Below are 21,816 nucleotides of genomic sequence, written 5' to 3'. Positions count from 1 at the left end.
TGCTTGCTTCCAAACTGCCCACAACTGCTGGAACCTCATAATAATGGTAATAATAAAAATAATATACTAGTATTTAAGTGCTTACTACGTTCCAGGGACTGTACTAAGCACTGGGGTGGATACAGGCAAACGGGGTGGAACGCAGACCTTATCCCACATGTGGCTCACAGTCTTAATCCTCAAATTACGCATGAGGGAACTGAAGCCCAGAGAAGTGAAGTGTCTTGCCTAGGATCAAACAACAGACAATTGGCAGAAGAAGGATAAGAACCTAGGTCCTTCTGACTACCAGTCACATGCTCTACCCACTGGTCAGCATTACTTCACTTGGGTGGGGCCATGGGAAGCCTCTGATTATGTTCTGGAAGCAGTGTGTCTCGGTGGAAAGAGCCCGGGCTTTGGAGTCAGAGGTCATGGGTTTGAATCCTGACTCTGCTAATTGTCAGCTGTGTGACTTTGGGCAAGGCACACGTGGCTCAGTGGAAAGAGCATGGGCTTTGGAGTCAGAGGTCATGGGTTCAAATCCTGACTCTGCTAATTGTCAGCTGTGTGACTTTGGGCAAGGCACACATGGCTCAGTGGAAAGAGCACAGGCTTTGGAGTCAGAGGTCATGGGTTCAAATCCCAGCTCCTCCAACTGTCAGCTGTGTGACTTTGGGCAAGTCAACTTAACTTCTCTGTGCCTCAGTTACCTCAACTGGAAAATGGGGATAAAAACTGTGAGCCCTCCGGTGGGACAACCTGATTACTTTGTAACCTCTCCAGCACTTAGAACAGTGCTTTGCACATAGTAAGCACTTAACAAATACCATCATTATTGTTATTATTATTATTCTCTGTGCCTCAGTTCCCTCATCTGTAAAATAGGGATGAAGACTGTGAGCCCCCCATAGGACAACCTGATCACCTTGTAACCTCCCCAGCGCTTAGAACAGTGCTTTGCACATAGTAAGCACTTAACAAATGCCATTATTATTATTATTATTCTGGGACCATGTTGTTTGTGGTCCTGTCTTGCCAATAGATATTACGAGTGAAGCCCAGAGGCTTTAGTCGAGCGGCTGTTGTGACATCTGTGGGAATTCCAGTCTCATTGCCAAAAGGGCATCATTTCCCATTGACAGGGCACACAAACATTTTCCGGTTTACTCTGCATCAGCCCCCTTGCTGACCTTCTTGCTTTCTGTCTCTCTCCAGTGCAGACTTCACTGCCCAGGACATTTTTCTAAAAATAGTTAGTCCATACTTCCTCATTTCTCAAGAACCTCCAATGGTTACCTGTCCAACTCCACATCAAACAGAAACTGCTTGCCATTGTCCTCAAATCACTTCATCACCTTCTCTGCCTCCTATCTTACCTCCCTGATTTCAAACAGTGCTTGGCACATAGTAAGCACTTAACAGATACCATCATCATCATTCTACAACATAGTGCACTCAGTTTGCTCCTCTAACCCCAAACTACTCACTGTACATCAGTTTCATCTGTCTCACTGCTGACATCTCACCTACTTCCTGCCTCTGGCCTGGAACTCCCTCTCCCTTTATATCCAACAGTCATCACTCTTCTCACATCCAAATCACATCTAAAAATCACATCTCCTCTAAGAGGACTTCTCCGACTAAGCCCTCATTTCTCTGGCTCCCTTTCCCTTCTGCATCACCCTTTCACCTGGATTTGTACACTTTAATCATCCCACCCTCAGTCCCAGAGCACTAGGTGCACATCTGTATTTTATCTTATAGTTTGTCTCCTCTCTAGACCGTAAACTCCTTTTAGGCAGAGAATATGTCTACTAACTCTGTTATATGTACTCTCCAAAGGGCTTAGTACAGCGCTTTGAGCACCATAAGCACTCAATAGATATGATTGATTGAATCTGGTCCATGTAAAAACTGCCTTTGAGGGGACGCTTTCTCACATAGGCAACCTTAGGCAGTTACTAGTGCTTTCTGATTAGTCAAATGCTGGATAATACAGCTTTGATCTGCCAACTTTCCTTTTATGCCAATCAATTGTTTTTATTGACTGATGATGCTGTGGAGAGCTCTATATTCTGCACTTGCGGGGGAGTACAGTAGAGTTAGACATGATCTCTGCCGTGAATATTCTTATAATCTAGCAGAAGATATAAGGGCAGGAAAAGAGTTCTTTGTGGAGAAATAAGCCAGCATATAGGCCTGGCCCTAACAATAAGAGGTTTCCAGAATCATGGAACAGCCCACAATTTACTGTAAAAGCAACAGAGGTCACAGAGAAGGGATCCTTAGGATTTAAAAATGTGAATTTTATGGTGTCTGTGTATGCGGCTGGATATGTATGAAGAGAGGAGGAACTCTCTCCCCAGGACAGGCTGAATATATAGATACATAGTGGTGTTACCAAAGTCCTCTGTTCAGAAATGGGCATCATAAAGGTATTACATAAAATAGCTATTACCTTTGTCAAGCTGCCAGACCACAGCACAATCAAACAGTAGAGTAGAAGAGATGGCTAATTGATCTCTGCAATGTGTGTGAGATCTAGAACAGAGGTTGCTTGAGAGGGAAATCTGTCTATCCTCTTTGGGAACTCCAAAGCTAAACATTCTAGTCAGTCTGGGCTGGTTTCACTCTTGTCAATAGATGTTACAGAGTATATTCTAGTTCACTGTGGTAAAACAATTCTGTATTGTGTCACTGTAGACAGGACAAGTGCCTGGTAGCCACTGGATGATGATTTAGTTGGTATTATTGGATACTGGATCTAATAAAAGGAGCCGGGATTCTGACAGGCTTTGGTCTAGTTGAAGTTTAATCTATAGTTGGGTGATTGACTTTGGTTTCCATTATTGTCTCACTGTATGAGAAAAGGTATTGTCTTCATCTTTCTGAAGAGACCTGATGATGTTTTATTGGAGAATAATGACAAAAGCTTTCCAGTTTGGGTAGAAGGTTCAAATCACAGGATTTTTTATAGACATTCCAATGGAAAAGAGTTTCAACCTGCCCCGGGTCATTGGCGGCCTTTCTCGTAACCAAATCTGGTTAGCAGAAAGAGTTGACCCTGCATGTTGTCATTGTTGCAAAAAAAAAAAAATGTACATGTAGAAGAAGAAACTGTGCATGGAGTCAGTCATACCTAAAACAATTGTAATAAATTGTTCTTGACATCAAGAAGTCATGATCAATCAATATGACAGCAAAATGACAGGTTCTTTTTTTAGAACACTCAGATGTTCTGAGTGCTTGAGGAATTTCACTCTAATGACTTATATTTAAATTCCAAATCTAAGACTGTCTGAAACATTTTTCGTGTACCTCGATCAATTTTAGCATTATCCTGCTAATGCATCTTTTAGGAATTTAAAAAAAGTTCTATTTTTATCAGTCTCCTTTGATTGACAAAAAGGGGCTCAAACAGTTTTTCTGACCACTGAACCACAGTAAACTGTGTTTTCCCAAAGAATCCTGGTCCAGCATCATCTTCTAATTCACGTGAGATCATTAATTCAGATAGCACTGGTTCTATTTCCACACATTTCCTGAGTCACTACAGTCTCCCAAGTTGTATGATAATCCCACAGTACCATAAAACATTTACTTTATCAATTTCCTCTATGATCAGATTGCAGGGCAAGGCTCACTAATGAATCTCCATTTCTCATTACTTTTTGACCTTGACAAAATTGAAACAAAGCAAGCAACTAGAGCAGTTGAACAAGATGGTGGAAGTCATTGATGGTTGAAAAGCATGAACCCTAACTCCTCTTTCCTAGATGGAAAGAAGAAGGGAAGGGGGTAGAGCAATATAATGATCTCATTAACCAACAGGGACCTCAATCTAAGGACCAGTTGCCCAAACAATCCTGAGTGCAAAAGGGAGAATCTAGCTTGAGAATGGCCCCTCCCCCTGGAATCTGTATTTTTCTGTATCTACTACAAAATTGGTTTCTACTCGAAAATGGTCAGGTAGTGTCTGTGGTCTAATTATGCGTAGAACTCCCTCCCTCCAAAGGATGACTTCACTGTTGTCTTCATCATCACATGTAGGACTGAGTACCTCCTAGGTACAGAGCCCTTGTGGGGAACATTCGGAAGTCAAAGGCAGCGAGAAAGAATCACTGGTTGTATAAGGAACTGGGGCTCTTCCACTCCTCAAATATCTCTTTAATAACTTGCTCGAGGCTTTAATAGCCTTCATTGCAAGGGAATTATTTTTTAGAGTGACCTCTCCTCCTCATGTCAATCACTGTAGCACAGCTTTAACTTGGTGATGGAATTTAAAACTCTAATTCTCTTATACTAATGAGAGGGATTTGATGAATGAGTGTGACTTTCCTTCCTGTTAGCATAGGGATACTTTCTTGGGCTATCTGATTCATTCAATCGTATTTATTGAGCGCTTACTATGTGAAGAGCACTGTACTAAGTGCTTGTGTGTTGTTGGGGTTTGGACTGAGACAGAGTTGGCAATAGAAACTATTTCTTCTAGACTGTGAGCCCATTGTTGGGTAGGGACTGTCTCTATATGTTGCCAACTTGTACTTCCCAAGCGCTTAGTACAGTGCTCTGCACACAGTAAGTGCTCAATAAATGTGATTGAATGAATGAATTTCATTTACTCCTTCCTTCATTCAGTCGCATAATAGGGTTTATTGAGTACCTCCTGTGTGCAAAATACTGCCTTAGACACTTGGGAAAGTACTCTCAATGTGAATTCTGCCCTCCTAGAGCTTAGATGATTCTGAAGGTTTGCCTCAGTTTCCCAGTGGGTCAGTTGGATCCTGAACCATGGCAATGAAACCATCATGATCATCTTCAGTGGTTTCTAATGAGCACTTACTATATGCACAGTACTGTACTAATCACTCTGGAGAGGGAGAGAGTTAGTACAGAGTTGGTAGACATATTTCCTGCCCACAATGAGCCTTTTGTCTAGAGGGGGAGACTGATCTTAATATAAACAATTTATCATATATCATTTCTAGATATGTATGTAAGAGTTGTGGGGTTGAGGGTGAGGTAGATATCAAATGTCCAAAGATCACAAATCCAAGGGCATAGATGATGAAGAAGAGACAGGGAGCCAGGGAAAACAACAGCAATAACAATGATGGTATTTGTTAAGCACTTACTATGTGCCAGGCGCTGTACTAAGCACTGGGGTGCATACAAGAAAATCGAGTTGGACGCAGTCATTATTCCATGTGGGGCTCTCAGTCTCAATCCCCATTTTACAGATGAGGTACCTGAGGCTCAGAGAAGTGAAGTGACTTGCCCTAGGTCAGACGGCTTAATCAGAGAAGGCATCTTGGAGGAGATGTGAACTTAATAAGGCTCTGAAGGTGGGAAGAGTGGTGTTCTGGTGTATATGGAGGGGGAGGGAGTTCCAGGCTAGGGGATGGAGGAGCAAATGAGTCAGTGGTGAGATAGATGAGATTGAGGCACAGTGAGTAAACTGGTGCTAGAAGAGCGAAGGGTGCAGGCTGGACTGTAGTAGATTAGTGCTGTGAGGTAGGAAGGGTGAGCCGATTGAGTGTATTAAAGTCAATAGTAAGGAGTTTTTGTTTAATGTGGAAGTGGATGGAGATTCTTAAGGAGTGGGGAGACTTGGACTGAAGTTTTTTTAGAAAAATTATCCATGCAGCAGAGTAAAATATGGACCGGAATAGGGAGAGACACAAAGCGGGGAGGTCATTGAGGAGGCAGATGCAGTAGTCAAGATGGGATAAGATAAGGGCTTGGATCACTGTGATAACAGTTTGGATGGAGAGGAAAGGACAAATTTTAGCAGTGTCATGAAGATAGAAATGACAGAATTTGGTGGCAGATTAACGTGGGGTTTTTTTGTTCAGTGGTATTTGTTAAAGTGTTTACTATGTGTTAAGTACTGTACTTAGAGTACTTACTGTACTTGGAGAAGCAGCGTGGCTCAGTGGGAAGACCCCGGGCTTGGGAGTCAGAGGTCGTGGGTTCTAATCCCGGCTCCGCCACTTATCAGCTGTGTGACCTTGGGCAAGTCACTTAACTTCTCTGTGCCTCAATAACCTCATCTGTAAAATGGGGATTAAGACCGTGAGCCCCACGAGGGATAACCTGATCACTTTGTATCCCCCTCAGGGCTTAGAACAGTGTTTTGCACATAGTAAGTGCTTAACAAATATCATCATCATTACTAACCACTGGGCTAGAGATAAGCTAATCAGTTTGGACACAGCCCATGTCCCATGTAGGGCTCAGAGTCCTAATCCCCACTTTACAGATGTGGTAAATGAGGCACAGAAAAATAAAGTGACTTGCCCAAGCTCACATAATAATAATAATAATAATAATGATGGTATTTGTTAAGCGCTTACTATGTGCAAAGCACTGTTCTCAGACAAGTGGTGGAGCCAGGATTAGAACCCAGGTCCTTCTAACTCACAGATCTGTATTCTTTCCACTAATGACAGAGATAGTCTGTAAGCTCCTTGTGGGCAAGAGCTTATATAGCTGACTCAGTTGTGTGGTACTCTCCCAAGTGCTTAGTAAAGTGCTTGTCATACAGTAAGTGCTCAATAAATACTACTGTTTTATTGATCCATTTTGAGTCTTCAATTTAAAGTGGTCTGGATCTACCGAGTAACACGATGTTATTTTCAGCTGTATCTCAGGTTCTATATGAAAAATATCCACAAGTCTGTTAGTTAAGTTGGGAAATGATGGACAGGGAGGTAACAGTTTGAAGATTCGGTTCACTTTTTAAACAGATAATGTGTGATTGTCACTGCTCAAGAAAAAGTTCTGATTGGAAGCAATATGTTTTGCTTTGGATGGCAGCACGTATACCATAACGAAAAACAGAATTTAATATTCTTTCAAGACTCGATAAGACTTATTGAAAGGTAAATGGATCTGCTATCTACACTTTGATACTTTGGGTTTGTTTTTATTAAATACATGGAAGAGAATATTGTTCTTCTGATAACCTCCTTTGTTAACACTTGTTCCAAAGTTTAATTTCCTAATAATTTTTTCGGATATTAGGCAGAGGTATCTCAGTAAGTTTCAATTTTCCATCTCTGCATTGTCTGCGAGCCACCCTTTTTTCTCAGTAAACTTTCTGGCCCAACTTCTCTGGAGACCAGTTCCACTTTGGGATCCGGATCCATTACTGAAGTTGTTCCCAGTGAAGAGGCCTAAGTTTGTCAACCATGCCCCACCTTTGACCATGAGAAACTGCCTCAACTGAAAAGAACTTTGCAAAGCTTCACAGCTGTAAGCGAGGGAGGGTTCCTTCTGAGAGCTGGGTAAATATTTTATTTTTTTTTCAATCACTGAATATGTAACCACCTCATAAATGATTCACAGGTTGCCCAGAGGTGTAGTTAAGGAGGGAAAACTGATATCATGAGTACATGTTTGGGTAAGGTACTACTAATAATACATTAAGACTCTTGTAGGGCCCAGGATAGAGTGCTGCCATTCATTCACTCATTCAATCGTATTTATTGAGCGCTTACTGTGTGCGGAGCACTGTACTAAGTGCTTGGGAAGTACAAGTTGGCAACATATAAAGACAGTCCCTACCCAAAAATGGGCTCACAGTCTAGAAGGGGGAGACAGACAACAAAACAAAACATGTAGACAGGTGTCAAAGTCGTCAGAACAAATAGAATTAAAGCCATATGCACATCATTAACAAAATAAATAGAATAGTAAATATGTACAAGTAAAATAGAGTAATAAATCCATACAAATATATATACAAGTGCTGTGGGGAGGGGAAGGAGGTAGTGCCGGGGAGATGGGGAGGAGGAGAGGAAAAAGGGGGTTTACCCTTCCAGCTCCAAGGATCTTCAGGGAACAGACCTTGGGGCAGAGTGAAAACAAGATCTTAAGGGGCTGTGTCTGCAGGAACTGGATCATGGCCAGGGACTTACAATCACGCATTGCACTCACAGATGGCTCAACAGATACCCCTAGCACCACTACTGACTGTCGTCAAGGTAAATTACACAAATGTTCTTTTTCTTTACTCAATCTACTCTCCTCCATCCCCTCTTCTCTCTCTTAGCCCAAACTCTCACTCTCCCATCCCAGCCCCAAATAATAATAATAACTGTGGTATTTGTTAAGCATTTATTGTATGCCAAGCACTGTTCTAAGCTGTTCTGTTCTAAGGTAGATAAAAGGTAATTAAGTTGGAAGCAGCCCCTGTCCCACACTGGGCTTATGGACTTAATCCCCATTTTACCGAAGCGGTAACCGAGGCATGGAAAAACTAAGTGACTTGCTCAAAGTCACACAGCAGACGCGTGGCAGAGCCGGGATTGGAGCCCACATCCTCTGACTCTCAAGTCCATGCTCTTTCCACTCGGCCACGCTGCATCTTGAATCACCCTGTCCTCCTCAAATTAATGTTCCCATCCCCACAATTCCTCTACCTACAACCCAAGATGGTGCCCTGGTTTGGGCTTCTGATGTTCTTGTCAGATGACTGATCCCAGGGTCAACCAGGTAGTTCAGTAGTTAAAAAGCCAAGGAGGATCCTGGAAGGCAGGCCGAGAAGTCTGCCAGGGAGAAATGATCATACTCTTCTTATGCTATATCCAAAGTGGATTAGGAAATAGAGAAGCAGCGTGGCTCAGTGGAAAGAGCCCGACTTTGGAGTCAGAGGTCATGGGTTCAAATCCCAGCTCCGCCAACTGTCAGCTGTGTGACTTTGGGCAAGTCACTTCACTTCTCTGTGCCTCAGTTACCTCATCTGGAAAATGGGTATTAAAACTGTGAGCCCCCCGTGGGACAACCTGATCACCTTGTAATGTCCCCAGTGCTTAGAACAGTGCTTTGCACATAGTAAGCACTTAACAAATACCATTATTATCATTATTATTATTATTAAAATCTAATTTTAGACTCCAGAGCCATTGTATTGGAAAGAAGATGAGGGCAGGAAAGGTGCCTTGTGCTTCCATCGTAATGCCTCCCATTACAGGCCCTGGTGATGATGGGCATGGTAAAGATGCTGGTGATGATAATTTCCAGATTTCTCTCTGCCTAGAAATCACCCTGGCCTCTTTACATTAGTGTTCTCATCCCTACAGTTCCTCTACTTCCCACCCTGGCTGATACCCTAGTCCAGAAATCTGAAAAAGGACCTCAGACTGGAAGCTTGAAGTAGGCAATGGGGAAATACTTAGCTTCTCCAGTCAACAGCACAAAAAAGAAGACTGCCTCCCGTCAGCTTTGAGCACAAGTCCTTTGGATGGAAAGAGCATGGGCCTAGGAGACAGGAGACTTGATGATAATGATGGCTGTTTTTAAAGTGCTTACGATGTGTCAGGCACCAGGGTGGATACAGGCTAATCAGGTTGGACTCCTTCCTTATCCCACGTGGGGCTCACAGTCTTAATCCCCATTTTACAGATGAATTAATTGAGTTACAGAGAAATTAAGTGACTTAAGGTAACACAGCAGACAAGTGGTGGAGCCAGGATTAGAATGCAGGTCCTTCAGATTCCCAGACCTGTGATCTATCCACCAAGCCATGCTGCTTCCCTGTGTTCTAGAGACTTGTGTTCTAATCCCAGTCACACCACTCAGCTGCTTTGTGACATTGTGCCTCAGTCACCTCACCTGTAAAATGGAGATTTAATACGAGTTCTCCCCACCCCTTAGACTTTAAACCCCAAGTGGGACACACCCTGGATCTGATCAAATTATTTGTATCTGTCACAGTGCTTGAAGTGCTCAACAACTACCATCATTTTTGTTAAGGTAAGCATCCAAGAGCTTCTTCCAATGCTCTGAACAAAGTTAGCATTCAATAAATACCACTGAGTGATTGATTAATTGATCCCAGTGGGCTGGTGTCTGGGGTGGTCTGTGCCCTTCACCTGTTCTTACTCCTCTAGACTGTAAACTCCTTGTGTGCAGAGAGCATGTTCACCAACCCTTCCCGGGATTTAGTATATGATCTGCACCCAGAAAGTACTCAATAAATATCACTGATTGATTGGAATTTCCTGACAGTGAATTCAGAGCCAGATTAGGCCTGTGCTTTTCCTAATAATTAATCAATCATTAGTATTCGATGAGTGGCCACTGTAAGCAGAGCTGTGTATTAAACTCCCGGCTGTTTAACTTGATGAAAATTGTAGTATATGTTTAGTACTTCCTATGTGCCGAGCATAAGACTGAGCCCTGGCCCACAAGGGGATCACAGTCTAAGGGGCAGGGAGATGGGTGTGAAATCCCCATTTTACAGAGGAGAAAACTGAGGCACTGCAGGCAAGTGGCAGAATGGGGATTAGAACCCAGGTCCTCTGGTTCCCAGGCCTGGGCTCCTTCTGCCCAGGTGATTCCCCAGCAATAGAGTTAGAAGTTAAAGGAAATTTGAATTTAGTAGGGGAGATGAACCCAAAATGCACTGCAGGGAGAATAGGGGAGGGAAAATGGATACATAGATGATATGTATCATCTATGATACATATTTTGATATGTAAAGAAGCTATGTCTTAGTGGAAAGAGCCCAGACTTGGGAGTCAGAGATCGTGGGTTCTAATCCTGCCTCCACCACTTGTCAGTTCTTTGACTTCGGGCAGGTCACTTAACTTCTCTGTGCCTCAGTTACCCCATCTGGAAAATGGGGATTAAGACTGTGAGCTCCCCGTGGGACAACCTGATTACCTTGTATCTACCCCAGTGCTCAGTACAGTGCTTGACACATAATAAGCACTTAACAAATACCATCTTCATCATATGTAAAGAAGTGCTTCATATAAGTGGTAATTTATAAGTGCAGAGATGGTGCAAAAGTGCTAACGTGGAAGATGTTGATGGGGGGATATGATCTGGAGGGAAAAAGATGAATCGGGGAAGGCCCCTTGGCAGAGTTGTGATTTCAGAAGGACTGTTTAGATGGAGAGCCCTGTGGTCTGGTGGATTTGAAGGAGATGGGCATTCCAGACAAGAGGAAGGATATGAGCAAGGAGTCAGAAGTGGAAGAGATGAGAATAAAACAGAGTGAGTAGGTGAGTTTAAGAGAAATGAAGAGTTGTGAGGTGGGTGTAGTGGGAGAAGAGAGTGGATAAGTAAGAGGGAGGTGATGGAGGGCCTTTAAGCCACTGGGTGGGAGTTTCTGCTTGATGGAGAGAGGAATGGGCAACCTCTGAAGATTTTTGAGAAATAAGAAGTGGTGTGCAGAATGACATTTTAGAAAAAAAATAAAAATTCAGACAGCAAAGTATGGAACATCTCTGGCTTGCTGGAATCTGAACTCTGTTTTTGATGTTGTTCTTTATTTATATTTTTCCATCTTTCCTTCTATGTCTGCCACCAAGCCCTGTCCAACTTAATTTTTAAAGTATGAAGTCTTGGAAGGTCAGGGGCTCTGTCTAGTGCCCATCTGTGTATTTTTCCCAGGACTCAGTAGAGTGTTCTGTACACAATTAACTCTTAATAAATATTACTACTACTTCTATGAGGAGAGACTAGGGGCAGATAGACCAGTGAGGAGTCTACTACAATAAGGTATAGGGCTAGATATAGTATGGCATAGTGAAAAGGTCCTGGGAATCAGAGGACATGAGTTCTAAGCCCATCTCCAGCACTGGTGGTGCAACCTTGGGCCAGTCATATAACTTCTCCATGCCTTAATTTCCTCATGTGTAAAATGGGGATTCAATGCCTTTTCTCCCTCCAACTTAAACTGTGTGATGATGATGATGATGATGGTATTTTGTTAAGCGCTTACTATGTGCCAAGCACTAAGCACTGGGATAGAAACAAGTTGATCAGGTTGTCCCACGCGGGGCGCAAGTCTTTATCCCCATTTTACAGATGAGGTAACTGAGGCACAGAGAAGTGAAGTGACTTGCCCAAAGTCACACAGCTGACAAGTGGCGGAGCTGGGATTAGAACCCATGACCTCTGACTCCCAAGCCCGGGCTCTTTCCACTAAGCCACGCTGCTTTGTGGCACAGTTACCATGTCCAACTGGACTGATTAGAGAAGCGGCGAGGCTCAGTAGGAAGAGCACGGGCTTTGGAGTCAGAGGTCATGGGTTCAAATTCCAGCTCTGCCAATTGTCAGCCGTGTGACTTTGGGCAAGTCACTTCACTTCTCTGGGCCTCAGTTACTTCATCTATAAAATGGGGATTAAGACTGTGAGCCCCACGTGGGACAACCTGATCACCTTGTATCCCCCCAGCGCTTAGAACAGTGCTTTGCACATAGTAAGCGCTCAATAAATATGATTGAATGAATGAATGAATGATTATCTTGTAGCTACCCCAGCACTTCATAGAAGCAGTGTGGTTTAGTGGATAAAATACAGGCCTGGGAGTCAGAATACCTGGGTTCTAATCCCAGCTCCTCCACATGTCTGCTGTGTGACCTTGGACAAGTCACTTCACTTCCCTGTGCCTCAGTTACCTCATCTATAAAATGGGGATAAGAGTGTCAGTCCCTTGTGGAACAAGGACTGTTTCCAACCTGATTAACTTGTATCTATGCCAGCGCTTAGAACAGTGCTTGGCACATAGTAACTGCTTAGCAAGTATCATAATTATTATTATTATAGTGCTTGACATATAGCACACACACACATACACACACACTCACAGAGCTGGATGCCTTTGGGCAGGAAATCTGTATATATTTGTGCATATTTACTATTCTATTTATTGTATTAATGATGTGCATATAGCTTTAATTCTATTTGTTCTGACGATTTTGACACCCGTCTCCGTGTTTTGTTTTGTTGTCTGTCTCCCCCTCCTTGACTGGGAGCCCGTTGTTGGGCAGGGACCGTCTCTATATGTTGCCGACTTGTACTTCCCAAGCACTTAGTACACAGTAAGCGCTCAATAAATACGACTGAATGAATGAATGAAATCCAGAGTAGGCAACATAGTGTCAATCACTTATTTTCATCTCTGGCTGAGCTACATCGTTCTAGACCAGGTCTTTCCTCAATTCTAGGGAGTATACAATGAAGAAGCTTCTCTTAGAGGACCTCAAATAATAATAATGGCATTTATTAAGTGCTTACTATGTGCAAAGCACTGTTCTAAGCGCTGGGGGAGATACAAGGTGATCAGGTTGTCCCACCGTGGGCTCACAGTTTTAATCCCCATTTTACAGATGAGGTAACTGAGGCTCAGAGGAGTTGTGACTTGCCCAAAGTCACACAGCTGATAAGTGGCGGAGTCGAAATTTGAACCCATGACCTCTGACTCCAAAGCCCAGGCTTTTTACACTAAGCCACACTGATTCTCTAATGAGAATGCTTCTCAATGCTTCTAATGTTTCTCAAATGAGAAGGACCTTCTTCTGTCTGCACATAACTGCCGTGGGACAGGAACTGATCCCAGTATTTGTTTCTAATCCTTGAATTTGATCATTTATCAAGAGTTCATTAGTCACAGAGGAATAAATAAAGCCCCTTATTTCTCGTTGTGTCGAAATCCGAGTCTGTCTCCCATTTACATATTCTAAAATCTCTTGGTAAATGTACCAATATGTTGAACACAGCTCTAAATTAGCAAACAACATATGTCCGAAGTGCAAGGAAATGTACTCTAAAGCTTTCTAATGCTCTGTCTCTCACAGTTTAGCAAACTCACCAGGATATCCTATAAATACAATAAAACCCAATTTCCCACATAGGCATTTTGGATTTTTTTTTCCAGTCACCTGGGAAACTATAACAGGCCCTGAATGGGAGGGCATAGTATGAACATATTTACTGGGGTTTGCAGCTCTTCCTCAGTTACAAAGCAAAACACCCTGGTGAAGAATGGGGGAAAACAGTGAGCCTGGGGTAGAAGGGGTTTTTGATAGATTGTTCATTGATTCTTCTCCCGTTTGCAGAGCAGATGGTTGGATAGTAAAAGCAGAGGCTATCTGAACAGACACAAGGGAGTCAGAGGTCATGGGTTCAAACCCCGGCTCCGCCAGTTGTCAGCTGTGTGACTTTGGGCAAGTCACTTCACTTCTCTGTGCCTCAGTTCCCTCATCTGTAAAATGGGGATTGACTGTGAGCCCCACATGGGACAACCTGATCACCTTGTAACCTCCCCAGTGCTTAGAACAGTGCTTTGCACATAGTAAGCGCTTTATAAATGTCATCATTATTGTTATTATTATAATTTGTGGGGTTAGGAGTTGAAGAGGTTATTGTATGGGTGATGATTTGATGCAAGTGGTTCTTAACTTTTGCAGATGACCTAAACTGGGTGAGCCTCAGGATGGCTGTTTGGGGTTGGTAAGGAACCTGCACATTGAAAGATTGGGTTGATAGCTACAGGCTCTAGACTGAAGCTCCTTGTGAGCAGAGAATGTGTCTACAAATTCTGTTGTGTTGTATTCTCCATGTGCTTAGTACAGTGCTCCGTACACATTAAGTGCTCAATAAATACCACAGCTTGAATGATGCAGTTGAAAATGAATTCAGTAAAATTGGATTCCCACATCAGTAACCAGCGGAATAATGCTCAGTGCTTTGACAGAGAAGACAAATGCAAAACTGCAAGGTGACGCAAGAATTCCTGGGTGGGATGGTTAAAAAAGAGCTTGGGGTTATGTCAGATGGTTGGTTCCAGAATCAACCAGGTAGTCTAGTAGTTACAAAGCCAAGAAGGATCCTACAAGGCAGGCTGAGAAGTCTGTCAGGGAGACATGATCACACGCTTATGCTAAATCGAAGGTGGATCAAATTGTGAGATTATCTCACTCTAGGCTCCAGAACCATTAGATTGGAAATATGTTGAGAGAAGGAAAGGTACCTTGTGGTCCCAGTGTAATGCTCTCCATTACAGGCCTTGGTCCAGGGATCTATAAATAGTGAAGCTCACCCAGTACCGATGATGATGGGCATGATAATAAATATGCCAATTATGATTACTAGATTTCTCTGTCTAGAGAAGACCAGAAAGTTCAATAATGGTCTTCAAATGCACTCGGTTCTCCTACAACAATGGGGTTATGTATTTGACGAACTGTTGCCTAGTGGAGCCTGGGAGTCAGAAGGATCTGGGTTCTAATCCCAGCTCTACCACTTATCTGCTATGTGACCTTGGGAAAGTCAGTTGACTTCTCTGTGCCTCAGTTCCCTCATCTGTAAAATGGGGACTGACTGTGAGCCCCATGTGGGATGTGGCTGTGTCAAACCTAATTAGCTTCTATCTACCTCAGCACTTAGAACAGTGCCTGATATGGAGTGAGCATTTAAGAAATACATAAAAAAACCCACAAGATAGTAAGCATTCATTTTCAAATTCCTGAAGAATTGAAGAGGTCCAAAACCCAAACCAAGGCAGAGATTTTAAAGAGCCTCTTTGCTTGTAAAGCCTTATTCCACCTCTTCTTAGAAAAGCTTAGCTGGGTAGAGAGGCGGTGCTTTCTAGGGGCCGTGCCACGTGTCTCAGAGTTAGGGGACTTTGGTTCTAGTGCCAGATTTGTAATTGATCTCCAGTGTGATGTTGGGCCAGCTATTTAATCTCTTGATATCTGTTTACTCATCTGTAACATGGGGATAATGATTCCTACCTCAGCCAACTTCACAGCTATGTTGTGAAGCAGTGTGGACTAGTGGAAAGACCCCGGGCTTGGGGGTCAGAGGACTTGCATTCTAATATTGGCTCCACTGCTTGTCTGCTGTGTGAACTTTGGGCAAGTTACTTCGCTTCTCTTTTCCTCAGTTACCTCACCTGTCAAATGGGAATTAAGATTGTGAGCCCCATGTGGGACAGGGACTGTGTCCAACCTATCTTGTATTTACTCCACCTTGAAGTACAGTTTCTGGCACATAGTAAGCACTTAGCAAATACCATTAATAAACTAAAAACAAACCAAAAACAGAAAAAAATTAGATAAGCCACGTGATTGTACTTTGAAAAAATAAAAGTTTCATGCAGATTCAGCCTCTAGGTCAATGATTCAGCCTCTAGGTCAATGTATAAATTAATTAGCAAATGGTCGCCAATAGAATAAAACTTTTATATTTTAAACATCTATTTCCTCTCCTCAAAACTTCAATTGCTAGTGAACAACGGCTTAAAAGGGTTCCCTGAAGGTGCTGCCTCTTTTGAGAAGATGACCCCTGGGGACACTAAGTGTCGGTGGCCATCTGATAGCGGCAGTTGAGTTCGGACAGGCTGTCAATCATTTGGAGCAAAACTAACAGCCAGTGGAGGTTGCTGAATTGTCACCAACCCTTTAGAAAGTCTGAATCATATTTTTCTCACACACACACAGCCATAGAGTCTTCCCATTGTGGAATAAGACACTATCTTATCTTGGTTGTGGCTGCAAAGACCTTTCCATGTTGCACTCACATTAAGATCGCCCTTCTCTGTGTTGCTTCACTTGCTGCTTTTGAAGGCTGGTACTGTTTCCAATGTGATCTGCGATATCCCCATCTTTCTAATATTTATGATTGAAACCTCCCTAGGGAGTCCATTTCAGATTGCCCCATGTTAGGTCGTTTGACCAGTTGTTCAGTGTCTTTCAGCTGGCCTCAGCTACGATGTTTTGACTGAGAGCTTCAAAATATTTCATCTCCCTTTCTTGCTTACGGTTCTCCCCGTGCAGTTAACTGCAGAGCAGGTCCTTGGGTATTCTACAGTCATCCATGCTCCTTGCATGTCTCACCAGTGAATATGGATAGTGACAAGCATTCTTTGTTGCTGGGGCACTCAGTCAACTCCAGAACATCAGAGAAAGAGTTTTGCCTAGTGGAAAGAGGACAGGTTTGGGATTCAGACGATGCGGGTTCTAATCCCAGCTCCCTCAATTACCTGCTGTGTATCTGACCTGGGGCAAATCATTTAATTTATTTGTGCCTCAGTTTTCTGATTTGTAAAATGGAGGTTTAATAACTGTTTGCCCTCCTACTTAGACTGTGAGCCCCATGTGGGACAGGGACTGTGTCCAACTGGATTAACATTTATCTACCTTAGTGTTTAGAACTGTAGTAGACACATAATAAGCACCTAACAAGTACTATGATAATGATAATAAGTTTATTCCCCTCTAGCTCCTTATAGGTATGGAACATATCTGCCAACTCTGTTATATTGTGGTCTGCCAAACATTTAGTTCAGAGCTCTGCACACAGTAAGCACTCAATAATTACGACTGATTGAAATGTGATTGATTCTGAGGATGTTACATTTGTTGTCCCAGAAGGAACGTTATAGTTTTGTCACTGAAAGGTGAATGATACAACACCACGGAGAACTCCTGTATATATTTAATTAAATAAGATTAGTTAAAAATCCAGTTGCAGAGTGTTTAAAAAAAACAACAAACCTCAATCAAGTCCTTTTAGTTAAGGTTATTGGTGTTATACACACATTCCCAGAATATCAAAACAGCCCAGATGTTGATTAGAGGACATTCTCAAGGCCTAGTCTCCCTGAACTTTGCACCAAATTTCAATATTCATTCATTCATTCATTCATTCATATTTATTGAGCACTTACTGTGTGCAGAACACTGTACTAAGTGCTTAATGATGGTAGGCATGCACTATGAATGTATGTGAGGCTTAGTGGAAAGAGCGCAGGCTTGGGAATCAGTGGTCATGGCTTCTAACCTTGGCTCCGCAACTTGTCAGCTGTGTTACTTTGGACAAGTCACTTAAGTTCTCTGGGCCTCAATTACCTCATCTGTAAAATGGGGATTAAGACTGTGAGCCCCACGTGGGACAACCTGATGACCTTTTATCTTCCCCAGTGCTTAGAACAGTGCTTGGCATATAGTAAGTGCTTAACAAGTACTATCATCATTATTATTATTATTATTACCTGTATATCTATGTGCCTGTATGTTCCTGAATATCCATGAAAACACATTTCTATCTTCATAATAGTGATAATAATGATTTTAGTACTTGTTAAACACTTAGTAGGCTCCAAGTTCTGTTCTATTACAGTGTTTATTACCTGTTACAAATTCATCAGGTTGGGTACAGTCCCTGTCCCACAGGAGCTCAGAGTCTAAATACGAGGGAGTAAGATTTAGTTACCATTCTACAGATGGCGTAGATGGGGTAACTGAGGCACAGCGAAGTTAAGTGATTTGCCCAAGGTCACACAGCAGACATGTGGCAGAGCTGGGATTAGAACCTAGGTCCTCTAATTCCAATGCCTTTGTTTTTTCCACTAGGCCACGCTGCTTCTCTATGCAAGAGTTTGGCAAAAGAATGAAAGAGATATGAAATTACAGGACCAATTAATTTATGTATTTATTGGCGAGGGGCAGGAAATGTCCTTATGGACAAATTCATAAATTTACAAAGGACGAAAACCTTCTTAAACTCCCAGCAATTTAGAGTAAATAAATGTTGAACCATCTGAAACATGAATACCACTAAGAGGAAAATATCTGAACCCAATCCATTTGTACTATATACTTAAGAAAAAATATGGGACATTTATCTTTTGCCAGTCCCCTTTTCAACTAGTCACCTTTATTTACATCACTCAGGAGAAATTATGAACTGTCAAATAGTAAAAAAAAAAAAACCCGAAAAACTCAGTGAGATTTTCTTTTCATGGACATCTCTTAACTTTAATTGAAATAGTGTCTGCCAAAAGTCAGCTCTGTGGTTGTTTTTGAAGAGTAAAGTCAATGCTGCTAGACAATCAGAAAATATATGTGAGTGAGAAGAGTAAAACCTTATAATCAAGCACAAATGTCTGCAAATGTAAATCCAGTAGAAAGCCAGTGATCTAAATGAATAAGCATTAAATAGGGAGTTCAAATAGAAGCAGTTCAAGAGAGTTCAAGGGAAGCAGCATGGCTCAGCGGAAAGAGCACGGGCTTTGGAGTCAGAGGTTGTGGGTTCAAATCCCAGCTCTGCCAATTGTCAGCTGTGTGACTTTGGGCAAGTCACTTAACTTCTCTGTGCCTCAGTTACCTCATCTGTAAAATGGGGATTAAGACTGTGAGCCCCCTGTGGGACAATCTGATCACCTTTAACCTCCCCAGCACTTAGAACAGTGCTCTGCACACAGTAAGAGCTTAATAAATGCCATCAATATTATTATTATTATTATTATTAAATAACTAATTGGAATTGGATGTAATTATCTGAAATTTGTCTCAAGACTGTAACTCCTTGTTGGTAGGGATTGTACTTTCCCAAGAGTTTAGCACAATGCTCTGAACACAATGATTGTAGATCATTGACTCTAGACTGTAAGCTCGTTGTGGACAGAGAATGTGTCAGTTCAATGTTATATTGTACTCTCCCAAGTGCTTAATACAGTGATTTGCATGCAGTAAGCACTCAATGAATATAATTGAATGAACGAACAAATGAATGATCACTCAATAGGAGACCCTGGTGTGTTGATCAGAGAAAGCACTATTCATTGAACTTGTTCTTATGGTTGTCACTCTAGGCTATGCAGACACCATATTCAATTAGTTGAAGGTGTTCAGTGCTTATTGTGCGCAAAGCACTGTACTAAGCACTTGGGAGAGTGTAATAGAGCAGCTAAATGTGATCCTGTTCTCACAGAGCTCACACTGGCACGTTCTGGGGAAACTTGTTTGATACCAATAAAATGAGCACTGTTTCTTGGCACATAATCACCCAAACAGTGTATGGGACTTGTTGTGAGGAGAAATTACCCGTTTTCTCAAAATGTCAGACACACAGAAGGTGTGAATACTATTATAATTATGTGATGAATATTCTCATGGAGGATTATGTGCAGATTGCTCTTGGAATACGATGTTTTGGGAAGACAGTGTTTCCACATTGGAATTTTCTTGTGCATTATTTGTACAGACTCATTAGACGTAATCTTATTAGTGTCAACTGTGGTACCTGAGTTTATCGTTGTTCTCTCTTTCTGTAACTCCTGGAGAAGTCATGAAAGGGGAATGGACATCAACGGAGCATCCAATCAAGTGCTGGTTGGCAAATGGAAAAGAGGCATATGCAGGCTACCAGGAAGAATGAAAAGAATGAAAAATAGGTAGCACAGCAGTGGATCCTGAAGGAGACAGATCAGCCAGATGGCAGCAATCCTGAGAGGGCTTTCCCTCCTTACTTGGAGGCCTAGGATTAGGCAAAGCTAGATGACTGAGATTGTCCTCTGCAATGGGGGTAAACAAAGAGCTGTAAGAAACTATCTTTACCTACAAAAAATGCAGTTTTGTGTTGATTTCACATCAGTCCTCTCAGGCATGCTCTCACACAGGATCTCACCATCAACAGTTGCAGCTTCAAGATAGCTCTGTATACACAGAATGCACAGTGGCTCTCCTGTGATTACTTTTATCCCAGTAAAACTTTAGTTGATGCAAGTACCCTAAATAAAAGAGAAAAGTAGGGTGGCATCGTGGAAAGGAATAAGACCGGAGTCAGAAGAGCAGGGTTGTATTATTTTCTCTGCTCTTTACCTACTGTGTAGTCTTGGGAAACTCACTTAACCTTTCTGTGCCTCAGTTTCCCCAGTTGTAAAATGGGGATAATTTAGCAGCCTGCCCTCTCTATTAGACAGTTATATCCTCTAGGAACAGGGACTCTGCCCAAATTAGTTATCTGGAGTCTATCCCAAGGCTTGGCACATAATATTCATTTAATCAGTCATTCGATCAATAGTATTTGAGTGCTTACTCTGTGCAGAGCAATATGCTAAGTACTTGAGAGAGTACAAGAGAAAAGGCTTGGCCTCTGCCCTTGAGGATACTACACTGCAGCAGGGAAGATGGACAATAATATAAATTGCAGGGGAAAGAACAGCATTTAATGATATGTGTATACGTTGAATCCTGGTGGAATGGAAGACGTGAGTAACCAAATTCATAGATGATGTGAAAGCGTCTAAACAGCATTAAAGTGGTGATTAGAGTAGGAAGAGGAGAGATTAACCAGGAAGGTATTCTGGAGGAGATATGCTTTTAGAAGGACTTTGAAGATGGAGAAAATAGTGATCTGCCAGAGGTGAAGGGTGAGAAAATTCCAGGCTGAAGGAAAGATGTGAGCAAGAGGTCAGCAGCAAGAGAGATGAGAATGAGGCACAGTGAGTAAGATGGCTTGAGAGGAGCAAACGATGGGAACTGGGTTGAAGTGGGAAAGGAGCAAGGGTAATTAGCAAAGAAAGAGAGTGCTGATTGAATGCCTTGAAGCCTGTAGTCATAATGGAAAATCACTGGGAGTGGGACGTTGTGTGCAAAATGATGTCTAAGAAAAAGGAAGCAAGACGGTCAGTGAAGAAGTGGATGATATAGTTAAATGCCTGGATTAGTATGGTGGCCATTTGGATAGAGAGAAAGGGGCAGATTCTGGTAATGTTGCGGAGGAAGAACCTACAAGATTTGGTGTCAGACTGTACATGGGAGATGAAAGAGAGGAAGAAGTCAAAGAAAATGCCACATTTATGGAATTGGGAGACCAGGAGGATGGTGATGTTGTCACCTGGGATGGGAAAGAAAGGTGGAAGAGACAATTTGGAAGGGAAGATGAGGAATTTAGTTTTGGTCTGATGACCTTGAGGTACCAGTGGAACATCCAGATCTTCTGGAAACAGGAGGAATTTTAAGACTACAGAGAAGGAGGAAGGTCAGGGCAGGCAAGATAGATTTGTCGGTTCCTCCCTTAGCCTCACGGACCTTACGTCCGTATGTAATTCATTTTAAAGTCTACCTCCCCTTCTAGACTATAAACTCCTTGTGGGAAAGGAAGAAGTATACCAACTCTGTTTTATTGGATCTTCCTAAGTGGCTGGGACGGTATTCTACACACAATAAGTTCCCAATAAATACCACTGGTAGATCGATCATCTGCTTAGAGACAGTGGTTGAGGCCATGGGGTTAGGTGTGTGAAA

This window comes from Tachyglossus aculeatus, chromosome 10, assembly GCF_015852505.1.
Source record: "Tachyglossus aculeatus isolate mTacAcu1 chromosome 10, mTacAcu1.pri, whole genome shotgun sequence".
Taxonomy (NCBI): Eukaryota; Metazoa; Chordata; class Mammalia; order Monotremata; family Tachyglossidae; genus Tachyglossus; species Tachyglossus aculeatus.
Note: the sequence above shows the minus strand (reverse complement) of the source record.